Here is a 20,177-nt window from a genome sequence, read left to right on the forward strand (position 1 = left end):
CATTCTGTGGGGAGGATTTTACAGGGGGAACAGAACTTGAGCCTGGACACAGTCCTTCAGTGCCACACTGAGATCACCTCATTCTTCTGAACTCCAATGTGTCTAGGTCCAACCTACTCAACTTATCGTCATAAGTCAACCCCCTCATCTCCGGAATCAACTCTGGAATGTGCAGCAGACATGAGCAAGGACCGGAGGCTTATTAAATGACACATATTTCATTACAGACAATGTTAGACTGGGAGAAATGTTCAGTTAGAACATGAGAACATAATAAATAGGAGCCGGAGTAGGCCATTTGACCCCTCGGGCCTGCTCCGCCATTCAAAAAGATCATGGCTGATCTGATCATGGACTCAGTTCCACTTCCCTGCCCGCTGCCCATAATCCTGTACTCCCTTAATCGCTCAAACATCTGTCTATGTTTCCGCCTTAAATATATTCAAAGACCCAGCCTCCACAGCTCACCTGGGCAGAGAATTCCACAGATTTACAACCCTCAGAGAAGAAATTTCTCATCTCAGTTTTAATTGGGTGGTCCCTTATTCTAAGACTATGTCTCCTTCTTTTAGTTTCCCCTATGAGTGGAAATATCCTCTCAGCATCCACCTTGTCGAACCCCCTTATTTTCTTATGTTTCGATAAAATCACCTCATTCTTCTGAACTCCATTGTGTTTAGGCCCAAACTACTCGACCTATTTTCATAAGTCAATCCTCTCTTCTCCTGGATCAACCTAGTGAACCTTCACTGAACAGCCTCCAATGCAGGTCTATCCTTCCTTAAATACAGAGACCAAAATACAGAGTCTATTACAGGCAAAATGCCAATCAAACCAGCAGCACACTGGCACCTTAACAGTGTCTCATTGGCCGACAGGCTTTTCTTTAATAGATTTGCTGAGTGGATATAAACTTAAACCAGGTTTACAGGCGTGATGCTCTATTCACATATTGAAGGTAGAAGAGATGCTGTGGGGCACATGCGAAGTCCAGTAGCTGAAAGTGATTAACAGACTGGGTTTTGTGTTTACTGATCCCGGGCATGTTACCAATACCAGCAAAATCGAAGCCCATGGAATAACGGGGACAGTGGCAGCATGGATATGAAAGTGGGTAAGTGACACACAGAGTAGTGGTGAACGGTTGTTTTTCAGACTGGAGGAAGTGGTGTTCCCCAGGGGTCGGTACTGGGGCCACTGCTTTTTTTGACCTATATTAATGACCTAGACTTGGGTGTACAGGGCACAATTTCCAAATCTACAGCTCACACAAAACTTGGATGTACAGTGAACAGTGAGGAGGATGGTGATAGACTTCGAACCCCCTTATTATCTTATGTTTCGATAAAATCATCTCTCATTCTTCTGCACTCCAATGTGTTTAGGCCCACTAGCTTCCACACTAAAAATGAGTCCTTTGGTGGCTGAACAGCCCACCCATTACACCAGCGTGTCTATGTGGCAGATGAAATTTAACGTAGAAATGTTCAAAAGTGATACATCTTTGTCGGAAGAAAGAGGAGAGGAAATATAAACTAAAGGATACAATTGTAAAGGGGTGCGTGAACAGAGAGACCCAGGAGTATGTGTGCACCAATCACTGAAGGTTGCAGTGCTGGTTGAGAAAGTGGTTACAAAGACTTACGGGATCCTATTTTTCATGAATAGAGGTAGAGAGTACAGAAGTGTGGATATTATGTTGAACCTGCATAAAACTCTGGTTCGGCCTCAACTGGAGTATTGTATGCAGTTCTGGGTCATCATCATCATAGGCAGTCCCTCAAATCGAGGAAGACATGCTTCCACTCTAAAAATGAGTCCTTTGGTGGCTGAACAGTCCAATACGAGAGCCACAGTCCCTGTCACAGGTGAGATAGATAGTCGTTGAGGGAAGGGGTGGGTGGGACAGGTTTGCCGCACGCCCTTTTTGATGCCACGGTTGATTTCTGCATGCTCTCGGCGATGAGACTCGAGGTGCTCAGCGCCCTCCCGGATGCTCTTCCTCCACTTAGGGCGGTCTTTAGCCAGGGACTCCCAGGTGTATCAGGGAGGCTTTGATGGTGTCCTTGTAACATTTCATCAGCCACACCTTTGGTTCGTTTGCTGTGAAGGAGTTCTGAGTAGAGTGCTTGCTTTGGGAGTCTCGTGTCTGGCATTCGAACAATGTGGCCTGCCCAGCGGAGCTGATCAAATGTGGTCAGTGCTTCAATGCTGCAGATGTTGGCCTGGTCGATGACGCTAACGTTTGTGTGTCTGTCCTCCCAGGTAATTTGTATGATCTTGCGGAGACATCGTTATTGGTATTTCTCCAGCAACTTAAGGTGTCTACTGTACATAGTCCATGTCTCTCAGCCGTACCGGAGGGTGGGTATTACAACAGCCCTGTAGACCATGAGCTGGGTGCTGGGGGTGAGATACCTACTGTACATAGTCCATGTCTCTCAGCCATACCGGAGGGTGGGTATTACAACAGCCCTGTAGACCATGTGCTTGGTTGTAGATTTGAGGACGTGGTCTTCAAAGACACTTTTCCTCAAGCGGCCGAAGGCTGCACTGGAGGCGGTGTTTAATCTTGTCGTCAATGTCTGCTCTTGCTGACAAGAGGTTCCCGAGGTATGGGAAATGGTCCACACTTTCCAGGGTCATGCCATGGATTTTGATGACTACGGGGTGTGGGTGAAGTGGGGAGTGCTATGTGGCGAGGACAGGCTGGTGAAGGACCTTTCTCTTATGGATGTTTAGTGTAAAGCCCATGCTTTCGTAACGTCAGTAAATACGTCGACTATGACTTGAAGTTCAGCCTCTATATGTGCGCAGACACAGGTATTATCCGCGTACGGTAGCTCAACGACAGAGATTGAGGTGGTCTTGGACCTGGCCTGGAGACGACGAAGGTTGAACAGGTTCCCACTGGTTCTGTAGTTTAGTTCCACTCCAGCGGGGAGCTTGTTGACTGAACTGGAGCAATTCTGGCTACCACAATTTAGTAAGCATGCGAAGGCCTTTTGAGAGCGTGCAGAAAAGATTTATGAGAATGAATCCAGGGATGAGGGACTTCAATTATGTGGATAGTCTGGAGAAGTTGGGGTTGTTCTCAGAACAGAGAAGATTGAGAGGAGATTTGACAGAGGTGTTCAAAATCATTAGAGGTCTGGTCAGAGTAGCTGGAGTGGGATTAGCAGAAGCACTTTCAGATAGCCAACATAGGCTCGACGGGCAAATGGTCTCCTTCCATGTTGTAACCAGTCTCTGATTCTAGGAAGAAGAAAAATGTGTTGCCCAGGATGCTCCATCTCCCGGGCACTGGGACCCAGTTGGGAACAGAGACTTTGAAGCCCCGCCCACTCTCTGTTCCTGAACGAAGATGGCCACGCATGCGCCCTGATCCCGCTCTGTGCAAGATGGCGGCCAGTGACCCCGCTCACCCGGGGCCTGTCACCACGGGGCATGTGGGCTCTAATTCGGGGCCTGAGATTTATTCTGTATCTAAGCCGTGCTGTACCTGCTCTGGTAGTGTTCGATGGGACAGTGTAGATGAAGCATTTTAATACATACGAAAAATGACGGACAGGTAAAGACCATCTGGTCCATCAAGCCTGTCCCACACAATTGCGATATATCACAGCGTATACACTCCACTCCACCCGAATCCATGTGATCTCCTGGGAGAGGCAAAAATACAGATTTTAAAAAAACCTAGGACAATTTGGGAAAATAAAATCTGGGAAATTCCTCTCCAACCCATCTAAGTGATGGAAACTAGTCCAGGAGATCACTCTGGCCATTAAACTCCCTGCAGTACCTACCTTCTGTAAGTGTTAATCTCCGCCGCAGCCAGAAACAAATCCAGCTTTTACTTGAAGGAATTCAATGAGTCTGTATCCACCACATGAGAGGGCAGCTTGTTCCAGAGGTCTACTGTTCTCTGGGAAAAGAACCACCTCCTGATGTCTAACCTAGATCTAGCCTTGTACAACTGAAATTTGTGTCCCCTGGTCCTGCCTAACCTATTTAAGTGAAATAAACAGTCAGCTGGAACACTCTCCTTCACTTTCATTATCTTATAAACCGCAATCATATCGCCCTAAGTCTACACTGCTCTAAGGTAAAGAGTCCCAACTCTTTTAACCTATCTTGATAACTAAGATCCTTTAGACTTGGAATTAGTCGAGTGACCCTTTCCAGAACCTCAATATCACCCACCATGTGAGGAGACCAAAACTGGACACAGTATTCCAAGTGTGGCCTAACTAAGGTCTTGTACTCGGACAAAACATTACTCCTCGTCTTATACTGAATTGTCCTATGGATACACCCCAGCACCCTATTTGCTCTAACTGTCGCTGCACTGCATTGCTCGTGTACCTTTAAGGGTGTATTCACGAGAATGTCTAAATCTCCACCATCTTTAATGCCTTTCACTGGAGGGTGTATGAATGTTGAGCATTTGCCCTGTCCACATGCATAACACTGAACTTATCTAAGTTATACATAATTTTCCAGTTGTTAGTGTTAGTTTTTATCAGAAGAATCACTCAACACTCAGAGTCGGTTCCAACGCCAGTGCGGCCTATATTTACGCCAGCGGGGAGGAAATCACAAGACTGAGTCCAGGCTTCTCTCCGCTGAACAAATGGTTTCATGGATCTTTATAGGTTTTACAACAGTTTACTACCGTTACATACAACAGTTTAATACAGTTACAATAGACCAAGAGCGTTAGTCTCTAAACGTAAAGTGGCTCATGTGTTGCCAAGAGATGTATTGCGACGGGGTGTGTTGCTAGGGATGACGCATGTGTCTTGCAACATGGCCTGGGCTTCTCTTATCTTACTGTCCTTGGATGCTGGAATTGGGTAGCCTCCTTATCCCCATCCTTCTACAGAGCCGTATTGTTACTAGAACATTTGGTCCAGAGGCCTTGCTGATTAGAGACACCTGCAGAGCTTGCATGCTGGTCCTGTGTGTGGGAAACAACAAGTATCAGTCTCCAGGAATGCAGTCTATTTCAGCTAACAGAAATCCCTTGAGGCTTCACTGGTTACCATTTCATGGTACAAGTTACATGTTACATATTTAATTCTAACCTTATCCTACAGGTGCCGTTGCCCGAGGGTGCCTAATACCTACAACACAGTCATGAGGCCAGTGTCCCAACACTTCAACATCTGCCTGAATCAGACGAGCCACTTCTCCAGTTCGAGCACTCGCACAGATCTTGGTATCATTTCAAAATTGTGCCCCAACCCCAAAATCCAGATCATTAATAAAAATAGGGAAAAGCAATGGTCCCAACACTGAGCCCTGCAGGACACCACTGGTGACTGGTCTCCAAACAGATCCAAATCCATCAAAAACTGCTCTTTACCTACATCCTGCAGGCCAGTTCTGTATCCACTTCAATATATTTCACTAATACCAGAGACTCCGATCTTAGAGAAGCCTCTTGTGCGATACCTTATCAAAAGGTTTTTGGAAATCTAAGCAGACAATGTCTACTGGGCTTCCCTCATCCACCAACTTTGTAACTTCTTCAAAAAATACAATTAGAGTTGTGAGACATGAACTCTTTATGAAGCCATGTTGGCTTTCCCTAATATGTCCCTCCCTATACAAGTATTCATATATTGCATCGCTTATGATTCTTTCCAGCATCTTACCTATTACTGATATTAAACTGATGGGCCTATAGTCACCCAGGTCTGCATTGTCACATTGTTTTAAAAATGGGGACTACTTTCGCCTCCTTCCTATCTGTAAGGCCCATTCCAGAGTGCAGTGAGCTATTAAACATAAAGGCCAGGTGCTCACACAGCACATGTCCGATCTCCCGGAGGGGCTCACACAGCACATGTCCCATCTCCCGGAGGACCCTCACACAGCACATGTCCCATCTCCCGGAGGACCCTCACACAGCACATGTCCGATCTCCCGGAGGGGCTCACACAGCACATGTCCCATCTCCCGGAGGACCCTCACACAGCACATGTTCCATCTCCCGGAGGGGCTCACACAGCACATGTCCCATCTCCCGGAGGGGCTCACACAGCACATGTCCCATCTCCCGGAGGACCCTCACACAGCACATGTCCCATCTCCCGGAGGGGCTCACACAGCACATGTCCCATCTCCCGGAGGACCCTCACACAGCACATGTCCCATCTCCCGGAGAATTCTCACACAGCACATTTCCCATCTCCCGGAGGACCCTCACACAGCACATGTCCCATCTCCCGGAGGACCCTCACACAGCACATGTCCCATCTCCCGGAGGACCCTCACACAGCACATGTCCCATCTCCCAGAGAACCCTCACACAGCACATGTCCCATCTCCCGGAGGGGCTCACACAGCACATGTCCCATCTCCCGGAGGATCCTCACACAGCACATGTCCCATCTCCCGGAGGACCCTCACACAGCACATGTCCCATCTCCCGGAGGACCCTCACACAGCACATGTCCTATCTCCTGGAGGACCCTCACACAACACAAGTCCCATCTCCCGGAGGACCCTCACACAGCACATGTCCCATCTCCCGGAGGATCCTCACACAGCACATGTCCTATCTCCCGGAGGATCCTCACACAGCACATGTCCTATCTCACGGAGGACCCTCACACAGCACGTGTCCCATCTCCCGGAGGGGCTCACACAGCACATGTCCTATCTCCCGGAGGATCCTCACACAGCACATGTCCTATCTCCCGGAAGACCCTCACACAGCACATGTCCCATCTCCCGGATGATCCTCACACAGCACATGTCCCATCTCCTGGAGGACCCTCACACAGCACATGTCCCATCTCCCGGATGATCCTCACACAGCACATGTCCCATCTGCCGGATGATCCTCACACAGCACATGTCCCATCTCCCGGAGGATCCTCACACAGCACATGTCCCATCTCCCGGAGGACCCTCACACAACACAAGTCCCATCTCCCGGAGGGGCTCACACAGCACATGTCCCATCTCCCGGAGGACCCTCACACTGCACATGTCCCATCTCCCGGAGGACCCTCGCACAGCACATGTCCCATCTCTCGGAGGGGCTCACACAGCACATGTCCCATCTCCCGGAGAACCCTCACACAGCACATGTCCCATGTCCCGGAGGACCTTCGGCTGGCTACTCTATGTATTTTTAAGTTCTTACTTTTTTTCTAAAGCAATATTCTTATCTATTTTAATGTTACTGAGGAAAACTAGTGTTATTAAATTCTAATATTTTCGCATGATCTTCAAGGGTGAAGACTCATCAAAGTGCTCATTAATATTTCCGCCATACTCAGCGTGTCCTTTGTAACATGTCCTTGAACACCCTTCAGTGGCCCAACACAGTCTTTGATAGTTCTCTGACTCTTTACATAAATAAAAAAGGCTCTTCCCATGACTGCCACAGTTGCCTACAATTCTTTTTTCCAAATAACCATTTTGCTGATCGAATAGCCGCTTCCGTTTTCTTTGTATTCAACGCTATTTATTTGTGTGTTAAATTTCTTTAATTTATAGAGACATTTCTGTTTACATGTTATTTGTTTTTGCACAGAGCCAGTCAGCCACCTTGGCTTTTTCTTACCACATTTCCATCTTTAGATTTTGGCTACGTTAGTTTTCCACATTTTAATTCTGAAATACGTTCCATTTGTATTCAACATCGGTCACATCACCACCGAGTAGGATTGGCCAATTTACCTGTTGCAAGTCCTCTGCCATTTTGGAGAAGTTTGCCCTTCTGAAATGCGGTGCGAGTTGCAGGTTCTCAGTCACTTTGGTTCTCCTGGCCAATTGGGACCCTACAATGTGATTACTGTTGCCCAGATGTTCCCCCACACGGAGACCTGATAGGAGGTCAGGCTCACTACTAAACACCACATCCAATATATAATTTTCCCAAGTTACTTCATTAACATGTTGAGTCAGGAAACATTCCTGTATATTTTCAATAAATAAGAACAGAAGAAATAGGAGCAGGAGTGGGCCATAAGGCCTCTTGAACCTGCTCCTCCGTTCAATAAGATCATGGCTGATCCGATCATGGATTCAGCTCCACTTCCCTGCCCGCTCCCTATAACCCCTTAATCCCTTATCGTTTAAATAAATTTAAGACAGAAATAGACAGTTTCTTAATGTCCTAACTTCCACAGCTCTCTGAGGCAACGAATTCCACAGATTCACAACCGTTTGAGAGCAGAAATTTCTCGTCATCTCAGTTCTAAATGGGCGGCCCCTTATTCTAAGATCAAGCCATCTAGTTATAGTCTCCCCCATCAGTGGAAACATCTTCTCTGCATCCACCTTGTCAAACCCTGTCATAATCTTATATGTTTCTATAAGATCACCTCTCATTCATAGAAACATAGAAAATCGGTGCAGGAGTAGGCCATTCGGCCCTTCGAGCCTGCAGCACCATTCAATAAGATCATGGCTAATCACTCCCTCAGTATCCCTTTCCTGCTTTCTCTCCATACCCCTTGATCCCCTTAGCCGCAAGGGCCATATCTAACTCCCTCTTGAATATATCCAATGAACTGGCATCAACAACTGTCTGCGGCAGGGAATTCCACAGGTTAACAACTCACTGAGTGAAGAAGTTTCTCCTCATCTCAGTCCTAAATGGCCTACCCCTTATCCTAAGACTGTGTCCCCTGGTTCTGGACTTCCCCAACATTGGGAACATTCTTCCCGCATCTATCCTGTCCTGTCAGAATCTTTTATGTTTCTATGAGATCCCCTCTCATCCTTCTAAATTCCAATGTATAAAGGCCCAAGTGATTCAGTCTCTCCTCATTTGTCAGTCCTGCCATCCCGGGAATCAGTCTGGTGAATCTTCGCTGCACTCCCTCAATAGCAAGAATGTCCTTCCTCAGATTAGGAGACCAAAGCTGAACACAATATTCCAAGTGAGGCCTCACCAAGGCCCTGTATAACTGCTCCTATACTCAAATCCCCTAGCTATGAAGGCCAACATTCCATTTGTCTTCTTCACCACCTGCTGAACCTGCATGCCAACATTCAATGACTGATGAACCATGACACCCAGGTCTCGTTGCACCTCCCCTTTTCCTAATCTGCCACCATTCAAATAATATTGTCATCGCGTTTTTGCCCCCAAAGTGGATAACCTCACATTTATCCACATTATACTGCATCTGCCATGCATTGGCCCACTTACCTAACCTGTCCACTTCAACCTGCAGTCTTTTAGCGTCCCCCTCACCGCTCACACTGCCACCCACTTTAGTGTCATCTGCAAACTTGGAGATATTACATTCAATTCCTTCATCCAAATCATTGATGTATGTTGTAAAGAGCTGGGATCCCAGCATTGAGCCCTGCGGCACTCCACTGGTCACTGCCTGCCATTTAGAAAGGGACCCGTTTAACCCGACTCTCTGCTTCCTGTCTGCCAACCAGTTCTCCATCCACGTCAGTATATTTCCCCCAATACCATGTGCTTTAATTTTGCACACCAATCTCTTGTGTGGGACCTTGTCAAAAACCTTTCGAAAGGCCAAATACATGACTTCCACTGGTTATCCTTGTCCACTCTACTAGCTACATCCTCAAAAAATTGCAGAAGATTTGTCAAGCATGATTTCCCCTTCATAAATCCATGCTGATTTGGACCGATCCTGTCACTGCGTTCCAAATGTGCTGCTATTTAATCTTTAATAATTGATTCCAACAATTTCCCCACTACTGATGTCAGGCTAACCAGTCTATAATTAGCAGCTTTCCCTCTCCCTCCCTTTTTAAAAAGTGTTGTTACATTCGCTACCCTCTAGTCCATAGGAACTGATCCAAAGTCGATAGACTGTTGGAAAATGATCACCAATGAATCTACTATTTCTAGGGCCACTTCCTTAAGTACTCTGGGTTGCAGACAATCAGGCCCCGGGGATTTATCGGACTTCAATCCTATCAATTTCCCTAACACAATGTCCAACCTAATATGGATATCCTTCAGTTCTCATTGGCACTCTGTCCCCTAGTACTTCCAGAAGGTTATATGTGTCTTCCTTCGTGAAGACAGAACCGAATTATTTGTTCAATTGGTATGCCATTTCTTTGTTCCCCATTATAAATTCACCTGAATCCGACTGCAAGGGACCTACATGTGTCTTCACTAATCTTTTTCTCTTCACATATCTATATAAGCTTTTGCAGTCAGTTTTTATGTTCCCAGCAAGATTCTTCTCATACTCAATTTCCCCCCCCCCATTTAATTAAACCCTTTGTCCTCCTCTGCTGAATTCCAAATTTCTCCCAGTCCTCAGGTTTGCTGCTTTTTCTGGCCAATTTATAAGCCGCTATCTTGGATTTAACACTATCCTTAATTTCCTTTGTTAGCCACGGTTGAGCCACCTTCCCAGTTTTATTTTTACTCCAGACAGGGATGTACAATTGCTGAAGTTCATCCATGTGATCTTTAAATGTTTGTCATTGCCTATCCACCGTCAACACTTTAAGTATCATTTGCCAGTCTATTCGAGCCAATTCACGCATCAAACCATCAAAGTTACCTTTTCTTAAGTTCAGAACCTTAGTTTCTGAATTAAGTGTGTCACTCTCCATCATAATGAAGAATTCTACCATATTATGGTCACTCTTCCCCAAGGGGCCTCGCCCAACAAGATTGCTAATTAGTCCCTTCTCATTACATATCACCCAGTCGAGGATGGTCAGCTCCCGAGTTGGTTCCTCGACATATTGGTCTAGAAAACTATCCCCAATACACTCCAGGATATCCTCCTCCACCTCATTGCTACCAGTTTGTTAGCCCAATCTATATGTAGATTAATGTCGCCCATGATAACTGCTGTACCTTTATTGCATGCATCCCTAATTCTTGTTTGATGCTGTCCCCAACCTCACTACTATTGTTTGGCGGTCTGTACACAACTCCCTCTAGCGTTTTCTGCCTTTTGGTATTCCGTAGCTCCAACCATACCGATTCCACATCATCGAAGCAAATGTCCTTTCTTAATATTGCATTAGTTTCCTCTTTACCTAACAATGCCACACTGCCTCATTTTCCTTTCTGTCTACTTTTCCTAAATGTTGAATACCCCTGGATGTTGTGTTCCCAGCCTTGGTCACCCTGGAGCCATGTCTCCGTGATGTCAATTACATCATACCAGTTAATTGCTATCTGCACAGTTAATTCGTCCCCCTTATTCCGAATACTCCTCGCATTGAGGCACAGAGCCTTCAGGCTTGTCTTTCTTACACACCTTGCCCCTTTAGAATTTTGCTGCAATGTGGCCCTTTTTGCCTTAGGTTTCTCTGCCCTCCACTTTTACTTTTCTTATTTCTATCTATCTTTTGATTCTGCCCCCATTCTACTTCTCTCTGTCTCCCTGCATATGTTCCCATCCCCCTGCCATATAAGTTTAACTCCTCCCCAACAGCACGAGCAAACACTTCCCCGATGACATTCGTTCCAGCCCTGCCCAGGTGCAAACCGTCCAGTTTGTACTGGTCCCACCTCCTCCAGAACCGGTTCCAATGTCCCAGGAATTTGAATCCCTCCCTTTTGTACCACTCCTCAAGCCACGTATTCATCTGAGCTATCCTGAGAATCCTACACTGACTAGCACGTGGCACTGGTAGCAATCCTGAGATGACTACTTTTGAGGGAGCATTATTCTGTATTTAATCCATGTTGTACCTGTACTGGGAGTGTTTGATGGGACAGTGTAGAGGGAGCTTTATTCTGTATCTAACCCGTGCTGTACCTGCCTGGGAGTGTTTGATGGGACAGTGTAGAGGGAGCTTTACTCTGTATCTAACCCAGGCTGCAACTACTATGGGGTTGTTTGGTTTGACAGCACTGAGTGAGCTTTACCATATATCTAACCCATGCTGTACCAGCCTGGGAGTGTTTGATGGGACAGTGTAGAGGGAGCTTTACTCTGTATCTAACCCGTGCTGTACCTGCTCTGGGAGTGTTTGATGGGACAGTGTAGAGGGAGTTTTACTCCGTATATAACCCGTGCTGTAGCTGCTCTGGGAGTGTTTGATGAGACAGTGTAGAGGGAGTTTTACTCTGTATATAACCCGTGCTGTAACTGCCCTGGAAGTGGTGATGTGAACCTAGCTGTGTCCATTCCCATTCTTGTTGAAGATGTTGGATGTTCTCACCTGTTTGGACCTTCAGCCATGGTGATGACAGGCGTTCCCAGGTTCTGATGCTCTGTAATAAATATATTAATAGGAGGGTTAGAGGGAAATATTAAAATGGGAAGGAGGACATTGCCTTGTTAAACATGATACCCAGTCCCTCCTCCCCCACCAGTACAACAGCGGTTAGCTCTGGCATCGAGCATTTCCCGAGTGTTACGATCAACTCTCCACATCAGGTGGGACACAGACAGCTGCCCAGTGAAATCCAGTGAGTCCCACTGATCTCCACAACCCAGTTCCAGACGGGCTCCCGTTGGCCGAGACTCCGCACTGGGAGTGACCATTGGTGAGATTTAAACACAGTGCAGGCCCAAACCATTATTCCCAAGGTAGGGAATATTCAGCAGGGAAATGTGGAGCGGGTGATCATTGATGAATTAAATGATCCTTCACTCAGTTTTACATAGTCTGGCATAAGAACATAAGAAATGGGAGGAGTAGGCCATCTGGCCCCTCAAGCCTGCTCCGCCATTTAATGGCGGTATTGTATTATTTTTATTCACAGATGTGTGTTTAATATTTTTGAGTTGGGATATTAAATTATGGCATTTTATGACTATTATATCTATCCACATACACAGCATATAGCTGGGTGTAATTCCTCTGGTCTCTATGGGCAATGATATTGTCCGTGTGTTCAGGGAGATGTGAACTGGTTGCTGCTTGTATTTGAATATATTGACCATATCTCATGGTGTCAGCACCTGTCTAATGAACTCCACTGGGCGGGCCACATTGTTCACATGCCTGACACAAGACTCCCAAAGCATGCGCTCTATTCGGAACTCCTTCACGGCAAACGAGCCCAAGGTGGACGGAGCAAACGTTTCAAGGACACCCTCAAAGTGTCCTTGATGAAATGCAACATCACCACCGACACCTGGGAGGTCCCTGGCCAAAGACCTCCCTAAGTGGAGGAAGTGCATCTGGGAGGGCGTTGAGCACCTCGAGTCTCGTTGCTAAGAGCATGCAGAAATCAAGCTCAGGTAGCAGAAGGAGCGTGCGGCATACCAGTCCCACCCACCCTTTCCCTCAACCACTGTCTGTCCCACCTGTGACAGAGATCGTGGTTCTCGTATTGGACTCACTTTTAGAGTGGAAGCAAGTTTTCCTCGATTCTGATGGACTGCCTGCGATGATGAAGAATGAGCACTTTAGGAGGTGAGGACATTTCCCATTGTCCCACTGATAACATAATGTGGAATGAATTGTGTACCTTCAGTCAGGGGATACATAACTTTGATTTGTTTCATTATCTTTAGGTGTTTTACAATCTCAAAACACCATAAATATATCATTGGTAGAGTTAGCTGCTGTTTTACAATCACAATTCTCCACTTGTGCGTGTGCAGACACACGCTCATGCACGTTAACTCTCAGCATCCTTTCCTTTCCCCATTGAGGAAATGCAAGCGATTCAGTCTCGGATAAGGAATTTCTCCAAACAGTTGTTGAAGTTATTCTCTGGCATTAATTTGTGAGGTGTTAGGAAATGAGCAACAGGGTTTTGGAAGAGTGCAAGTTTACGGAGGGTGTAAGAAGGGAGGCCGGCCAGGAGAATGATGGGATATTCAAGTCTAGAGGTAGCAAAGGCAGCGATAAGCTTTTCAGCAATAGATGGTTCACCTGCTTTAATTCCTCAGTCTGCAAAGCCTGTTCACTTCCAGCTGCAGACCTTTTTCTATCATTCCATCATTTACCCGAGATCTAATTATGCGAGACAGAAAATTACATAAATATTGATCAAGTGACTTGGATTGGGACTCCCGATGACCTTTTTCCCCAGTCCATTACCAGGACCAGTGTGTATCTGAGACAATGGGACTCTCTCTGACCATTCCCCCCAGACTATCCCCATGACCAGTGTGTATCTGAGTCAATGGGACTCTCTCTGACCTTTACCCCCAGTCCCCCAGGACCAGTGTGTACCCGAGTCAAATGGACTCTTTCTTAACTTTCTCCCCAGTCCTCCAAGACCAGTGTGTATCTGAGTCAATGCGACTCTCTCAGACTTTTCCACCCAGTCTATCCCCAGGACCAGTGTTTATCTGAGTCAACAGGACTCTCTGATCTTTTCCCCCAATCCCCCAGGACCAGTGTGTACCTGAGTCAATGGGACTCTCTCTGACCTTTCTCTCCAGTCCATCCCCAGGACCAGTGTGTATCTGAGTCAATGGGACTCTCTTTGACCTTTCTCACCAGTCTATCCCCAGGACCAGTGTGTATCTCAGTCAATGGGACTCTCTCTGACCTTTCTTCGCAGTCTATCCCCAGGACCAGTGTTTATCTGAGTCAATGGCACTCTCTCTGAACTTTCTCCCCAGTCACCCAGGACCAGTGTTTATCTGAGTCAATGGGACTCTCTTTGACCTTTCTCCCCAGTCTATCCCCAGTACCAGTGTGTATCTGAGTCAATGGGATTCTCTCTGACTTTTCTCCCCAGTCTATCCCCAGGACCAGTGTGTATCTGAGTCAATGGGACACTCTCTGACCTTTTTCCCCAGTCTATCCCCAGGACCAGTGTGTATCTGAGTCAATGGGACTCTCTCTGACCTTTCTCCCCAGTCTATTCCCGGGACCAGTGTGTATCTGAGTCAATGGGACTCTCTCTGACCTTTCTCCCCATTCTATCCCCAGGACCAGTGTGTATCTGAATCAAGGGGACACTCTCTGACCTTTCTCCCCAGTATTTCCCCAGGACCAGTGTGTATCTGATTCAATGGGACACTCTCTGAAACTTCTCCCCAGTCTATCCCCAGGACCAGTGTGTATCTGAGTCAATGGGACTCTTTCTGACCTTTCTCCCCAGTCTATCCCCAGGACCAGTATTTATCTGAGTCAATGGGACTCTTTCTGACCTTTCTCCCCAGTCTATCCACAGGACCAGTGTTTATCTGAGTCAATGGGACACTCTCTGACCATTCTCCCCAGTCTATCCCCAGGACCAGTGTGTATCTGAGTCAATAGGACACTCTCTGACCTTTCTCCCCAGTCTATCCCCAGGACCAGTGTTTATCTGAGTCAATGGGACTCTCTCTGACCTTTCCCCCCAGTCTATTCCCAGGACCAGTATGTATCCGAGTCAATGGGACATTCTCTGACCTTTCTCCCCAGTCTATCCCCAGGACCAGTGTTTATCTGAGTCAATGGGATTCTCTCTGACCTTTCTCCCCAGTCTATCCCCAGGACCAGTGTGTATCTGAGTCAATGGGACTCTCTCTGACCTTTCTCCCCAGTCTATCCCCAGGACCAGTGTGTATCTGAGTCAATGGGATTCTCTCTGACCTTTCTCCCAAGTCTATCCCCATGACCAGTGTGTATCTGAGTCAATGGGACTCTCTCTGACCTTTCTCCCCAATCCCAAAGGACCAGTGTTTATCTGAGTCAATGGGACTCTCTCTGATCTTTCTCCCCAGTCTAACTCCAGGAGCAGCGTGTATCTGAGTCAAAGGAACTCACTCTGACCTTTCTCCCCAGTCTATCCCCAGGACCAGTATTTATCTGAGTCAATGGGACACTCTCTGATCTTTCTCCCCTGTCTATCCCCTGGACCAGTGTTTATCTAATGTCAATGGAACTCTCTGACCTTTCTCCCCAGTCTATCCCCAGGACCAGTGTTTATCTGAGTCAAGGGACTCTCTCTGACCTTTCTCCCAAGTCGATCCCCAGGACCAGTGTGTACCTGAGTCAATGGGACTCTCTCTGACCTTTCTCCACAATCCATCCCCAGGACCAGTATTTATCTGAGTCAAAGGGACACTCTCTGACATTTCTCCCCAGTCTATCCCCAGGACCAGTGTTTATCTGAGTCAATGGGACTCTCTCTGACCTTTCTCCCCAGTCTATTCCCAGGACCAGTGTGTATCTGATTCAATGGGACTCTCTGACCTTTCTCCCCAGTCCATCCCCAGGACCAGGTTTATCTGAGTTAATGGGACTCACTCTGACATTTCTCCCCAGTCTATCCCCAGGACCAGTGATTATCTGAGTCAATGGGACTCTCTCTGACCTTTATCCCCAGTCTATCCCCAGGACCAGTGTGTATCTGAGTCAATGGGACACTATCTGACCTTTCTCCCCAGTCTATCCCCAGGACCAGTGTGTATCTGAGTCAATGGGACAGTCTCTGACTTTTCTCCCCAGTCTATCCCCAGGACCAGTGTGTATCTGAGTCAATGGGACTCTCTCTGACCTTTCTCCCCAGTCTATCCCCAGGACCAGTGTGTATCTGAGACAATGGGACTCACTCTGACCTTTCTCCCAAGTCTATCCCCAGGGCCAGTGTGTATCTGAATCAATAGGACTCTCTCTGACCTCTCTCCCCAGTCTATCCCCAGGACCAATATTTATCTGAGTCAATTGGACACTCTCTGACCTTTCTCCCCAGTCTATCCCCAGGACCAGTGTTTATCTGAGTCAATGGGACTCTCCATGACCTTTTTCCCCAGTCTATCCTCAGGACCAGTGTGTATCTGAGTCAATGGGACTCACTCTGACCTTTCTCCCAAGTCTATTCCCAGGACCAGTGTCTATCTGAGTCAATGGGACCCTCTCTGACCTTTCTCCCCAGTCTATCCCAAGAACCATTGTGCATCTGAGTCAATAGGACTCTCTCTGACCTTTCTCCCCACACCCCCAGGACCAGTATTTATCTGAGTCAATGGGACTCTCTCTAGCCTTTCTCCCCAGTCTATCCCCAGGACCAGTGTTTATCTGAGTCAATGGGACTCTCTCTGACCTTTTTCCCCAGTCTATCCTCAGGACCAGTGTGTATCTGAGTCAATGGGACTCACTCTGACCTTTCTCCCAAGTCTATTCCCAGGACCAGTGTCTATCTGAGTCAATGGGACCCTCTCTGACCTTTCCCCCCAGTCTATCCCAAGGACCAGTATGCATCTGAGTCAATAGGACTCTCTCTGACCTTTCTCCCCAGACCCCCAGGACCAGTATTTATCTGAGTCAATGGGACTCCCTCTGACCTTTCTCCCCATTCTATCCCCAGGACCTGTGTGTATCTGAGTCAATGGGACTCTTTCTGACATTTCTCCCCAGTCCATCCCCAGGACCAGTGTGTATCTGAGTCAATGGGACACTCTCTGACCTTTCTCCCCAGTCTATCCCCAGGACCAATGTTTATCTGAGTCAATGGGACTCTCTCTGACCTTTCTCCCCAGTCTATCCCCAGGACCAGTGTGTATCTGAGTCAATGGGACTCTCTCTGACCTTTCTCCCCAGTCTATCCCCAGGACCAGTGTTTATCTGAGTCAATGGGACTCTCTCTGACCTTTACCCCCAGTCCCCCAGGACCAGTGTGTACCCGAGTCAAATGGACTCTTTCTTAACTTTCTCCCCAGTCCTCCAAGACCAGTGTGTATCTGAGTCAATGCGACTCTCTCAGACTTTTCCACCCAGTCTATCCCCAGGACCAGTGTTTATCTGAGTCAACAGGACTATCTGATCTTTTCCCCCAATCCCCCAGGACCAGTGTGTACCTGAGTCAATGGGACTCTCTCTGACCTTTCTCTCCAGTCCATCCCCAGGACCAGTGTGTATCTGAGTCAATGGGACTCTCTTTGACCTTTCTCACCAGTCTATCCCCAGGACCAGTGTGTATCTCAGTCAATGGGACTCTCTCTGACCTTTCTTCGCAGTCTATCCCCAGGACCAGTGTGTATCTGAGTCAATGGCACTCTCTCTGAACTTTCTCCCCAGTCACCCAGGACCAGTGTTTATCTGAGTCAATGGGACTCTCTTTGACCTTTCTCCCCAGTCTATCCCCAGTACCAGTGTGTATCTGAGTCAATGGGATTCTCTCTGACTTTTCTCCCCAGTCTATCCCCAGGACCAGTGTGTATCTGAGTCAATGGGACACTCTCTGACCTTTTTCCCCAGTCTATCCCCAGGACCAGTGTGTATCTGAGTCAATGGGACTCTCTCTGACCTTTCTCCCCAGTCTATTCCCGGGACCAGTGTGTATCTGAGTCAATGGGACTCTCTCTGACCTTTCTCCCCATTCTATCCCCAGGACCAGTGTGTATCTGAATCAAGGGGACACTCTCTGACCTTTCTCCCCAGTATTTCCCCAGGACCAGTGTGTATCTGATTCAATGGGACACTCTCTGAAACTTCTCCCCAGTCTATCCCCAGGACCAGTGTGTATCTGAGTCAATGGGACTCTTTCTGACCTTTCTCCCCAGTCTATCCCCAGGACCAGTATTTATCTGAGTCAATGGGACTCTTTCTGACCTTTCTCCCCAGTCTATCCACAGGACCAGTGTTTATCTGAGTCAATGGGACACTCTCTGACCATTCTCCCCAGTCTATCCCCAGGACCAGTGTGTATCTGAGTCAATAGGACACTCTCTGACCTTTCTCCCCAGTCTATCCCCAGGACCAGTGTTTATCTGAGTCAATGGGACTCTCTCTGACCTTTCCCCCCAGTCTATTCCCAGGACCAGTATGTATCCGAGTCAATGGGACATTCTCTGACCTTTCTCCCCAGTCTATCCCCAGGACCAGTGTTTATCTGAGTCAATGGGATTCTCTCTGACCTTTCTCCCCAGTCTATCCCCAGGACCAGTGTGTATCTGAGTCAATGGGACTCTCTCTGACCTTTCTCCCCAGTCTATCCCCAGGACCAGTGTGTATCTGAGTCAATGGGATTCTCTCTGACCTTTCTCCCCAGTCTATCCCCATGACCAGTGTGTATCTGAGTCAATGGGACTCTCTCTGACCTTTCTCCCCAATCCCAAAGGACCAGTGTTTATCTGAGTCAATGGGACTCTCTCTGATCTTTCTCCCCAGTCCAACTCCAGGAGCAGCGTGTATCTGAGTCAAAGGAACTCACTCTGACCTTTCTCCCCAGTCTATCCCCAGGACCAGTATTTATCTGAGTCAATGGGACACTCTCTGATCTTTCTCCCCTGTCTATCCCCTGGACCAGTGTTTATCTAATGTCAATGGAACTCTCTGACCTTTCTTCCCAGTCTATCCCCAGGACCAGTGTTTATCTGAGTCAAGGGACTCTCTCTGACCTTTCTCCCAAGTCGATCCCCAGGACCAGTGTGTACCTGAGTCAATGGGACTCTCTCTGACCTTTCTCCACAATCCATCCCCAGGACCAGTATTTATCTGAGTCAAAGGGACACTCTCTGACATTTCTCCCCAGTCTATCCCCAGGACCAGTGTTTATCTGAGTCAATGGGACTCTCTCTGACCTTTCTCCCCAGTCTATTCCCAGGACCAGTGTGTATCTGATTCAATGGGACTCTCTGACCTTTCTCCCCAGTCCATCCCCAGGACCAGGTTTATCTGAGTTAATGGGACTCACTCTGACATTTCTCCCCAGTCTATCCCCAGGACCAGTGATTATCTGAGTCAATGGGACTCTCTCTGACCTTTATCCCCAGTCTATCCCCAGGACCAGTGTGTATCTGAGTCAATGGGACACTATCTGACCTTTCTCCCCAGTCTATCCCCAGGACCAGTGTGTATCTGAGTCAATGGGACAGTCTCTGACTTTTCTCCCCAGTCTATCCCCAGGACCAGTGTGTATCTGAGTCAATGGGACTCTCTCTGACCTTTCTCCCCAGTCTATCCCCAGGACCAGTGTGTATCTGAGACAATGGGACTCACTCTGACCTTTCTCCCAAGTCTATCCCCAGGGCCAGTGTGTATCTGAATCAATAGGACTCTCTCTGACCTCTCTCCCCAGTCTATCCCCAGGACCAATATTTATCTGAGTCAATTGGACACTCTCTGACCTTTCTCCCCAGTCTATCCCCAGGACCAGTGTTTATCTGAGTCAATGGGACTCTCCATGACCTTTTTCCCCAGTCTATCCTCAGGACCAGTGTGTATCTGAGTCAATGGGACTCACTCTGACCTTTCTCCCAAGTCTATTCCCAGGACCAGTGTCTATCTGAGTCAATGGGACCCTCTCTGACCTTTCTCCCCAGTCTATCCCAAGGACCATTATGCATCTG

Source organism: Pristiophorus japonicus, unplaced genomic scaffold (genome assembly GCF_044704955.1).
Source record: "Pristiophorus japonicus isolate sPriJap1 unplaced genomic scaffold, sPriJap1.hap1 HAP1_SCAFFOLD_100, whole genome shotgun sequence".
Lineage (NCBI taxonomy): Eukaryota > Metazoa > Chordata > Chondrichthyes > Pristiophoridae > Pristiophorus > Pristiophorus japonicus.